The sequence below is a fragment of the Anser anser genome, assembly GCF_964211835.1.
Source record: "Anser anser genome assembly, chromosome: 2".
Lineage (NCBI taxonomy): Eukaryota > Metazoa > Chordata > Aves > Anseriformes > Anatidae > Anser > Anser anser.
The window spans coordinates 128,488,414-128,499,482 of NC_139721.1; the positions used below are offsets into that span (position 1 = coordinate 128,488,414).

General features: G+C 40.5%; 1 long non-coding RNA gene across 3 annotated transcripts; it reads right to left on the reverse strand.

Annotated features, from left to right (window-relative positions):
* Positions 1-709: 709 nt before the first annotated feature.
* Positions 710-10,450, reverse strand: LOC310894963. 3 transcript variants are annotated; one of them, XR_014580316.1, is made up of 3 exons: positions 10,390-10,450; positions 2,815-2,995; positions 710-2,406 (listed from the first exon to the last, which is right to left on the reverse strand). It is a non-coding gene; the product is annotated as an uncharacterized lncRNA (long non-coding RNA). The 3 variants fall into 3 exon arrangements; XR_014580317.1 differs by lacking the exon at positions 10,390-10,450 and adding an exon at positions 3,336-3,716; XR_014580318.1 differs by lacking the exon at positions 10,390-10,450 and adding an exon at positions 3,229-3,715.
* Between the last annotated feature and the right edge of the window lie 619 nt (positions 10,451-11,069).

Genomic DNA, 11,069 nt, shown 5'->3' on the forward strand with positions numbered 1-11,069 from the left:
TTCATGTTCTCTCTGAGAGGCATGGGGAGTGGGAGGCTATCGCAGACACCACAGGCTCCCCACATTCTCTCTTCTCTGGACTGTACATTACCCTTTTAATCAAGTCCTTAATGACAACAGTTGGGGTCCAGAGTTGAAACTGGCAGCCTGCAAACAGCAAACTCTTTCTGTTACTCAACAGTATCTGCAGGACAGATGTGTTTGGCTATAACGATACCAGAACATATTTCAGTGAGTGTTCATGAGCTGTTTGCTGGGTGGTTGCCCAGTGTGCCTCCAGGTTCAGCCCTAATAAAGGAGAGAAACGGGGCAGCAGCATCCACAGACAAATGCATGAATGGCCAAATCCTCAGCACAAGAATAGGGAATAAACCACAGAAGTTTGGTCTTAATCAACGTGTTTCCATTGGGAGCTTTCTGCACCAGTCTTACCTGTTCCCTATCTGCTTATTTGGACTGCAACCAAGTGGCTGGAGAGCCAAACACTACAGCCCAGACCTGTTCTCTGGTCCAAGGCTGACAGCAAGCACATCCGTGCATCTTCCTTAGCTATCACTTTCTACAGGTTTTCAGCCTCTTGTCTGCACATCCCTCTTGAGCTCTATCACCTTTAGCTGCATAATCATGCTTTCCCAAACACTGAGCATGATTTCACTGCAGATTTTAAGGAAATATTTCTCTTGCACTTTCTATTGACTCTGTGAAGAAAAATAAAATATTCTATATTCTTCAGCATCCATTCACTGAAAGAGTAATTGAATTCTTACAAGTATGATTTTAGCAGAACAAGTATTCTGGATGAAATTCTATTGTTGAAATTATTTAAACACTAGTGCATTAGCATACTAGTACGTCTGCAAAATAGTACATTCGGCAGTAAAATGTTCTAGTAGGCTGATAATAAATAATAAATTAGCATACTGTAGCCATTCTAATTTAATAATCTTCAGCTTTTTATGATATACACCAGAGTAAACAATCTACATTTATTGCTTACGCACACACATTTTATATGTACAAATATATTTGACATGAGTTCATATGTACAGCTATGTTCTTGTCTAAGGATTCATATATCAAATGATATTCAAATTATATCTGGCTTAAAAAAAAAGAAAGAAAGAAAGAAAAAAAAAAACCCTGCTGGGATATTCAGCAGCTAAATGAGTTCATTCAGAACTATTAGTGATCATTTTCAAACAGGCGTTAGAGAATGAAGGGAATACGCACATTTTGTGTGATTAATCAGGATATTTTATCTGCCGGTGCTTCTTAGAATAGCTAATTGGTTTTCCAGCCTCTGTGTATGGTAGATCTTGCTTAGCTGTGCATTAACAAAGGGCAACTCACTGACCCTGCACAGTCAGACATCATTATTTTCAATCAGACCAGTCAGTTTCCAGGGTAAATTACAAATCCACTGAAAATTTCTGTTTGTTGTGCCAGTCAGGAAGCTCATACATTTGACCCAAATGGATCCTTGCCTGCTTTCTGGCATTAAGAGATAAAAACTGAACTGAATTTCTTGATTGCTTGATGGTGTCTTTTAGAAAAATTATCACCTTCCTTTTTGTTTGCAAAAAGTCATTCATTTCTTTTTTTTGGCTTAAAGTAAGACCATAACACACCCCCAATACAACCTGTGAGTATCACCGTACATCTCAAAAAGATAGCACTAGAAAGGGAGGAAAAAAAAAGAGTTGACAAATTGAAATATTTTAAAGCAAGCATTGCTCTCACAATCTCTTTAAAACTTAGTGTTGAACAAGGAAGAACAGGTGTGGATTCTGGTGTGGAGCGGGCATGTCTGCCTGCAAACGTGTGTGATGTCAACCCCTCCCCTTTCAGGTACAACTACCCCAGTATTTTGGCACAAGTCAGTAAAAGTAACTGGGATTGTCTGTGTTTGATGTCTTTCCAAGAGAGGACAAGCAGGGGAAAGGAAAACATCCTTTAAAACAGTTCAAGTCAACTGCAAACCTCTTTCCCTCTCTCTTCCCAACTTTCTCCGCTTTCTTCTCTTAAGAGCAAAGAATAAGCAGAATAGAAATGATGATGAGGAAGCCAATTTGTGACCAAGAAATGAGTGAAACCTTCTGTTTATAATGCTGATTTTGGAATAAAAATAATAGTAATAGTGTTAAGTCAATCACTTTTCCTCCAGTACTTGCTATGTTTTCTCAACACTTGGTTTAAAATATTTACACATTTTCTTTAAACATACGAAGTATCCCTTGGAAAGAAAATGTTACTGTACCAGGAAGATGAGGCTGTTCAGCATTTGGAAGTCAGGGAACACCTGGGTGAAGGCCTCCCCTCTTGCATCTGTGGCAAGGTGCTAGGCTGACGATCAATGTCTGCATTCCCAGGAGACAGGACAGCAGCATGCTTGCTAATTATGGACCCCTGAAAACAGGAGAATCAGAAATCTGAACTGGCTTCTCAGTTGAAGAAGAGACACCAAAGTATTTTGACTGTGGATACCTCAGCAATAAGGTTATGCACAGCCACAGGCTGATGCCATCTCTCCAATTCAAATCCCAGAGGGAGCTATGTAACACAACAGGGAAAGGAAAGACATATCACATCCATCTTAATGTATTTAGACACCTAACTCAGACACTCAGGCTCAGCTCAGTGGAGTCTGCACTGCAGGGGCCTTGTCACAGCCATACAGTGGTCTACATAGGCCACAGACTCCCTACTGGCTCCACGGCAAAAGGTAGACACGTCTGCGAGTAGTCACGGCTATGTAAGTGAAAGGTTCACCTCTCTCTGCTGACCTTATAGAGAAAAATTGCAGAAATTAAATACCTGCTTCCACTTGGCATCCAAACTTAGTCTTCTGCAGAAAGACACTAGTGCAGATGTTCAGCTCTTTTTATGTAGCAGTAACAACAGTGTCCCATTAGAGCATTTCTCAAGGAATTGAAGATCCTCTTTGGCTACATTTCCCACATTCTCAGTGCATGTCCTAATTAGGCTCCCAGGCACTCTGGAAGGAATGGAGAGGGGCATTTACCACCCCTCCCATTGAGGCTGGACCACTGTGCATCCAGAATTTAAATCCCACAGAGCCAGGCAATAAGGTGACCAGACTCTCACATTCATGGGTACAGAACTGGGGTCCAAATTCAGCCCCCGGAAAAGAATACTTCTCACATTAGTCCATCATTGCATAGAATAGAAAAGGACCAGAATTACCCAATCGCCTCCGTGCTCTACTACCTTCTAGGGCAGAGTCAGGCTCCCATGTGTGCCCAGCCAGAAGTCTTCTGCCCAGCTGCCCAGTGTCAGTAGGAGACAGGAGCGTGGTGATCCTGTGAGCTTCCTACCTGAACTGGTGGTGGGTCGAGGCATTGCCACCAGCCCAAGTAGCTGCAAGGTCAGAATAGCTCTGCCCTTTGCAGACCAGCATTCTTTAATGCCAAAGGCAGGTGGTGACAGCAGCTGCAGCTGCACCCTTCGAGGTGACCGTGCCATGGCACATGCATATGACCCTATGGGAGTTAGGATTTAAGTAGGTCCCTGCCTCAGCCTGCGTGACAAAGGAGCTTGGGTATCCAGCAGAACGGGGTAGCACCTAGAGCCCCAGATCACAGGACTTTGCTGGACAAACAGAGTCTGTGAGTGAGTTTGGCTTCCCACTGGGTTAGGCAGTACTGGGAAGTCTGGATTTCAGCCTTCTGTTGAGGAAGATCAACAGCACCTGGGCTACCTAACAGCTGGTCTCTCTAACCCCTGATCAAAGCAAGTAAAAGAAGAGATGCCCTTTGAGAGGGCAGTAACTGCTCTGAATTTCCCAGAAGCTTTCTCTGACCAAGAGAAAATAAGGTTAATTTCAGCTAAAGTTAGTTTTGAGGTTTCCATCTTCCAACTTCAGTAAGAATTTAATGAAGCTGGACTACCTGGCTTATTGTTCTAATAAAGTAAATCTTTGCTCTCCTTCACCTTTTCTGAGGTATGTTGGGGATTAGCCATCTATGAGCAGGGCATCTTATGTCAGGGCAACATCTGCCAGGGCTTTTTTAATGTTCTCAGTGTAGGCCAGGAAAAGTCATTGTGTTAGTGGTGGAAATTATTGGCTGTAATAAGAACGAATTAGGGCCCAAGGCCAGAATCAACAGTTTCCCAGAGACAGGATGGCCCCATTACCTGAGCATTAGCCCAGGGTTTAGGATAGCTCGTCTTCCCTCCCCACTTCACCACAAACTTTCTCTGTGTCCATAAGTGAGGTGCTTGATCCAAACCAGAAGAGTTTAGCTTCCCTGTTTTCAGATTCCCATTGGTAAAATGAGAGCCATGATTCTTTTCCACTTCAAAAGGATGTTGCATGAAAAACTGTGAAGCACTACAAACATGAGTATTTAGGAGAACATCAGAAGGCATGCAGCTCTCCCTGCTCCCTGTCTAGCCTGTCCTTTCATGTTTTCATTACTGATGAGTTGAAGCAGAAATTGTAGCTGATATATATTTCCCTTAACAAGGTGCCAAAGCCATTTCTTTTAAAATGGTGATTCCTACACACAACCCCTTCCCAAGCTGCAGTTCCAGCTGCAAGTTCTGTTCTTGTGGCTGAATTGGTTTGGGGCTTGCAAAGGCACTTGGGGCTTTGCAATGGCTATGAGTTTCATAGCCACAACGGCTATGGCTTTGCAAGCCCACTCTTATTGGAAAGGTTTCCTGTTCCTACCAAGGAAGGAAGCCTTGTTTAAATGCGAATATTCACTTCCAGTGGTACTACTGGCAGTTAAAACATTGCTCTGTTAACACAATACCACAAAACTAACAATGTGACACTGTTATTAAAGGAAAAAGTAAGGATAAACTATAGATTTGGGTTTTAAAATTATCTCCATTAGAATCTGCCACTGGTAATAAAAGGTTAATGAATTTCATAAAAATGTATTTTTAACTATTTCCTCCCCTCTTATCAAGTTGACTTTACATCTCAGTCTTTCATTTTCAGTCCAAACATGTTCTCCCTCAACACCTGGCAAACCTGACTCTTGTGTAAGGTCTTAGTCATATTTGTCAGGGCTGTGCTTCCCTCCAGTGATGGAGATGGCAGCCCGCTCTGCGATACGGCTGTATATATATGCATTAAGTGAAATCAGCCTGCTTTTATGACCTATTTTTAAAACACTCAGAGTTATTTACTGTTGTGTTTATAAAATTGTGAATAACAGGTAATAGTCAGATTTTGAAAGATGATGAAGAATAAACAGGCTTGTTAGTGCGTAATTATTGTGTATGAGTTTCTGGTTAGTTGTTTCTATTGCACAGGATGCACTTGAAAGCCTCAGCACCAGTTCAGCTCCAATACTGGTGCAGCAGATAAATAGTTTCAAGGCGAGGTAGAAATGTCAATTCCACTAACGAATTTATAGTGCAATATAGTGAACGAGGAAAGCACAGTTTATGGGTTGTTTTCTCCAGCATGGTACTTTTTATCCTGCAGAATAACACTTTAAAAGCACACTGACAAAATGTTTCTCTTCCCACTGAACAGCCTTTATTTTTAGATTGGATACTTATTCTATACATCTGTTTAGACTGATCCAACAAAACTAGGCAGAAAATTATGTTGAGAAAGTGAAAAGGTGAGGGAACACTGTAAAAAACAAAACAAAGCCTTGCCCTCTAAAAACAGTTTGTCCAAGCCAAGCTAACCAGCTGGCCAGTACAAAACACAGAAGATAAATGTACTCAGAAGAGACTTGAGCATAAGTAAGCCCATAGTCAGGAGGAACAGAAGACATCTTCCAGTTCTCTCCCTGCTCTGCATCTACCTGCTCAGTCAGTGAGCGATGCCTCAGCTAGCACCAGCGGGGAGATGAGGTTCAGGCTGCACAGAGACACTCAAAATCCAGAATGAGCTTGTCCTTGCAGGGAACTGATGCAAGAAGTTGTCGCTCTTTCAACGCACAGCCCACATTGTCCTGAATAAAGTCACGATTTGGGTGCACGCTTGGTAAACCAGCCATCTAAACATGAAAGTGTGCTGGAGAAGCAGAGCAAAGAAATTTAATCTTTTGAAGTCCTCATCGCATTGGATTAATTTAGCAGGCCATGCTCCTGTTCTGTTTGCATTACCACAAGTGTTTGATTGACATTAGAGTAAAATAGATGGATATTAATGAAAGGATATAGATAAGGAGCTAGAGAGACAGAAACTGGGATCAGACTTCTAATGTTTTTACATTCACACTTTATACACATCTATATATAAAAAACTGCTTTTTCAAACACCAGAATGTTCATTACACTATTCAGAAAAGGAGGTTTACTGTGACAATCTGCTGAAAACTGCCTCTGTGATGATAACAGGAAATCAGTCACTTATTTTGCTGGATTGTTCAGAAAACTGACAGACAGGCTCCGACTGAATCTGAGAAGCCTGCACCTGGTCAGAAAACTGTGAGATGTGACAACAGTCTCTCTGTTGCTAATAATTATGCACCAGTTTAATCACCAACCTCATGCTTAGCAAAATGAAAGCATGAAACTGGGTAAATGATGAAGCTATAGGTATTTAAATCACACGGCATTTTTTTGTTCAATTGGCATGGTGATGAGTTGCTTTTTTTTTTTTAATTCCAGATGATGCTGACAGTATTTAAAATTGGGGTGAGAAATTACAGCCGAAGAATCTGACTTGTGACATGTGTCATAAAATCTGGCATTTTGCTCTGAATCAAATATAGATTGTTGATCAGTTACATCAATAGCTCAAAAAACATGCAGTGCAAGTAAGATTAAAACTACTCATTCTTTCTCATGCATAATGGTCACTTCTTTGATTCCTATTTAGCATTCAAATTAGTTCAGCTGAGAAATGCGGAGTACAGATGCAAGTTTGATTATATCATTAGCAAAGTTCTCCTGGATCAATTTAAATCTATTACTCTTCAGAAAGAATTGAGAGAGAGCTCCATGGGAAGATAAAAGATATTTCCAGGCACAGATCTTGTCTATTGTCGTGTGTGTGTGTGGTTTGTTCTTGTTTTCCCCTAAAAGGAAGATGCACTATTATTTCTCTAAAACTCTTAACCGTGCTACTCCCTCACAGCAAAATGTCTTCACTAGCATCATGCCTCATACCTGACAGGCTTTTGGCTCTTTTTGGCTCTCTTTTTTTTGGCTCACGTATTCATAAGTGAAAACTTCAGTTAAGGACACTGAAACAAAGAAAGTTGAAGGGAAAAAAAAAAATAGGAGAACATTAGACTCTTCCAGAAGCTATAGCACCGATCTAACTTCAGTCTCCGTGTTGAACTAACAGTAGCTAGTGTGCAGGAACCACTTGTCAGTGGCTGATGGAGATACCAGATTGCTTTGGTGCATGGTGCGGGGTACGTAATGTACTGTGAACTGCTCATGCAATTCCTTTTACTGTAAAATTCAGAGATCTGCTAACACAGGCTGGCATACACCTGAATTGCACAACTCCTTTGACTGTCACACACATCCTATTTCCTGAATTCTCTGGGGTGCTCCGTATTTTTCTCCTAGGATGCCTGAAGGACCAGCTGAACCTCAGCCCAGCAGCTCCTGGGAAAAAAGAAGGGGATGGTGAGGGAAGGTGGGAGACCTCCCAGGACATCCACTGCTTCTGGGAAGGGGAAGGTGGGAGACATCCCACTGCTTCTGGGAAGGGGATTGCTGGCCCAGGCTCTTCCTGCACCAGCCAGGGGAGAAATAGGGAACAGCAGGGAAAGTCTGCTGCTGGAGCAGGTTGCCTGCAGCGGTAGCAGCACATCTCCCACCCCACCACACATACACACAACTTCAAACAGCAGCAGCAAGCCAGGCTCTGCCCTGGGCTGTGACAAAATATCCAGCTGTCCTAGCAGCATTTTAACATAATCTACCAAGTTATTAGCTTTTTTCCCTCTCCTACTATAACACAGAACTGGGGCTTTTTGACATTAAACATCTAGATGGTCTGAAGTTCTGATCAGCTAAAATAAGCATGCCAAAATAAGACTTGATTTATTTACTCCTTTGCTTTCAGAATACACAAAATAAAAACTTAAATGACATTAAAATACATCTGTATTATTTGATAAATGCCTAAGGTCACCTGAAAGCAACCTACTACAGTGCCTTCCAGGTGTTTATCCAGTTCAAAAAAGCTAGTGGAAACAGAAATACTTTTTTTAAGAGCAGCTGAGAACCATCAGCTACTTCAAATTACTCTCATTCCTCTGGAATAATTTTTCCCCCATGAAAAAGGGGCAGGAAATGGAGCTTTCCAGAGGAGCATGTAAGGTAGTCAGAGACCTGCTTACACGTACATCTCTACCCTGAGCTAGAAGGGCTCACAGTTGCCACGTGTTGGAGGGATGTGGAGGTGAGGCACCGCCTAGGCACTCAGGAAATGAGAGATAATACTAGAAAGATTAGTGTCCCATCTCTTGCTATTTTCAAAGCTATATAACCCTCAATGCTTTAAGCATAATGCTTTTGTGGCACAGAGCATCTTTTCTGTTCTGTTATGTAGTTACCAGCACAGAAATTCCCTAGCCAAGTAGGTGCCTGCAGTGACAGATGTGTACTCTGTAGGGTTCAGGGGTGGGACGCACTGGGAAATCTCTGCTGAGGTACCAGTCCATAGTGGCTGGTTCTCCTCATGGTCTCAGCATGACCAACAAACAATCTGAGGTTGAGAGCAGATCCTGCAGTTTTGGAGTGAGAAATAGAAATTAGCCTATGGAGGCACCTCTGTCCTGGAAACTTGTGAAACTTAGAAACCAGTCACATCAAACAGATGACCATTCAGAAGGTGAATGGACCATTTTCTACCCCACATCTGCAGTGAAGAGAAAGTTTATCATGTTTCCCTCAACTGATGATGACTAATTTCTGTCTGGTTCATCATCATTAACCACATCACCTGCCACAATGCTAAATGTATCACAACCAAACAGTAAATACATGTTTTTAGAACATAAGCAAGACTCACTGATTTTTGTAGTATTTGATGTTCCTAACATTTTTATTATTTTGGGGAACATATTTTCAGGTTTGGGAAAATCACAACAGTTCACAGAGTATATAGTACATTTTTTAACAAACATTATCACTGTAGGTTAAGAATGAGACTTTCATAGAGTTGTAATTGCTTATTAAAGACAAAATTAATTATTCTTATCCATAATTACAACTGTTTAGAATCTGTTTTAAAAGAAATGTTTTTGTTTTAAAAGCAGACTATTCTCAGCAATCTGCAGTTCTATTTGAAAGTTATCATTAAATGGCCAAATGAAGTACAACAGAAACTGTTTTATTTAATTATATTGTAGTATATAACATTTCTGCACAGAGACCTTCTTCTAATATCTCCTAACCCACCACCTCATGAATTTTAATTATGTGTGGCAAAGAAAAGCCCACATCATTAAGACCATAAAAGATGTATTATATTGTTGCTTCTTGCAATTGCCACTACAAACAAGGACCTTAGAAAAGCAACAAAAAAGAACTCCAACTAATTAAACGATCAGTACCTCCAGAGTTATTTTGTTATCATCTGGTAACAGATGATAACAAGCAAAAACAACAGAACAGTTGTGTATGCATGTAAGAGATATCACAGGCAACACTGCCTTTCATTATGTTGTTTTCAAATAGTTTATGGACACTTCCTTTGAAAAAAAAAATGACAAGAGATTTGCTGGAAATTTAAATAATAGAAAATCTGGGATATATACTCTGAAACAAAGAGGGGATAACAATACATTGAAGTGATTCCTTCAGGTTTGTAAAACCTTCTCAAAAAGGCCATAATGGCATCATCAAAAGAACGCATTTTCTCCTTTAGGATCTTTGTAGGGACTGTAGTGAATTATAGAAAATCCTAACAAGAATGAAGAGTCATTTCACTTTTCATTTACAACAATATTCTTTTATGTGTTTTAACGTAAATGATTTTATAATTTTAATAACTTTGCCTTCTTATACATTGGTATTTATGGCTGTCTATATTATATATCTATCTAACAATTTGTGTGAATTAACTAACAGGCAAATAGTCAAGGAAAGCCACATGTTGTTTTTGTTTTTTTTTTTCTTTTAAAGCAGCAATATTGCTTACAAGCTTTGTCCTAATTCTTCCAAAGGCTAAGCATCTACAACTATTATTTCACATACTACCTACAAAGTGTTACTGTCCTCCTGGGATACTGCAGAGTAACAGCTTTGTGAGATGGTGAAGATATGCCCATAATTCCAGGGTCTATTTTTCACCATTTTTATGCAGCGTTACTCCTCTGATGACCATAGAATCGAACAAGCACAGATTCACATAACATGAAGGGGAAAACAGCGTAAGCATGGCCAGCAGTACCACAAGCAATTGCAAAATGATGTCTTTGGGGCTCTTACCACTGACTTCTGCTGGTGGTGAGGAAGCGCCTCCAGAAATGTCAGCCAGCAGAGAGTTAATTCAGCTCTGCCCTGCAACCTTCACCCATCCATCATCAGTTTAGCAGCATGCTGCTTCATGTGATGCTTATCAGGCTTTTGCCTCTTGGCTTGAAAAAGGAAGTAGAGTTTGTGAAGAGCTTTGAGGCTAACTCCTAGGTAGATACGCTGATAGACAGATAGGTAACACGGTAAATCATTGTTACCAGAACGGTTGGTACGAGCTTGCCTTTACAAGCAGAAACATTTCACAGAAGGTGCTGTGCAGACAAGGTACATCAGATACTACTAAAAGGATTTTGAAGCCTTAGAAAGCTGCTGCTTTTCTTCTCGTAATGGAGATATAATAGTTCCATTTTGCACTTTGCAGAAATTAAGTGTATTCAAGCTCCGAATAATTAATTGTATGGCATATTATAACCTCTTCAAAAGAGATAGGTAGTAGATTTACTGTCCAGATGTTTAATGGATTACTATTTTACCACATTACTAACCTTGGCATGCTTAAAGTTCATTGATTTAATGTTTAATGAAACGAATGACACAGGGGCAGTATGGAGCTCAACTGGGAGAATTGTACAGAGATAATATACAAAATTACAAAAAGTGAGACGTTACCCTACAATTACAACAATTACTAA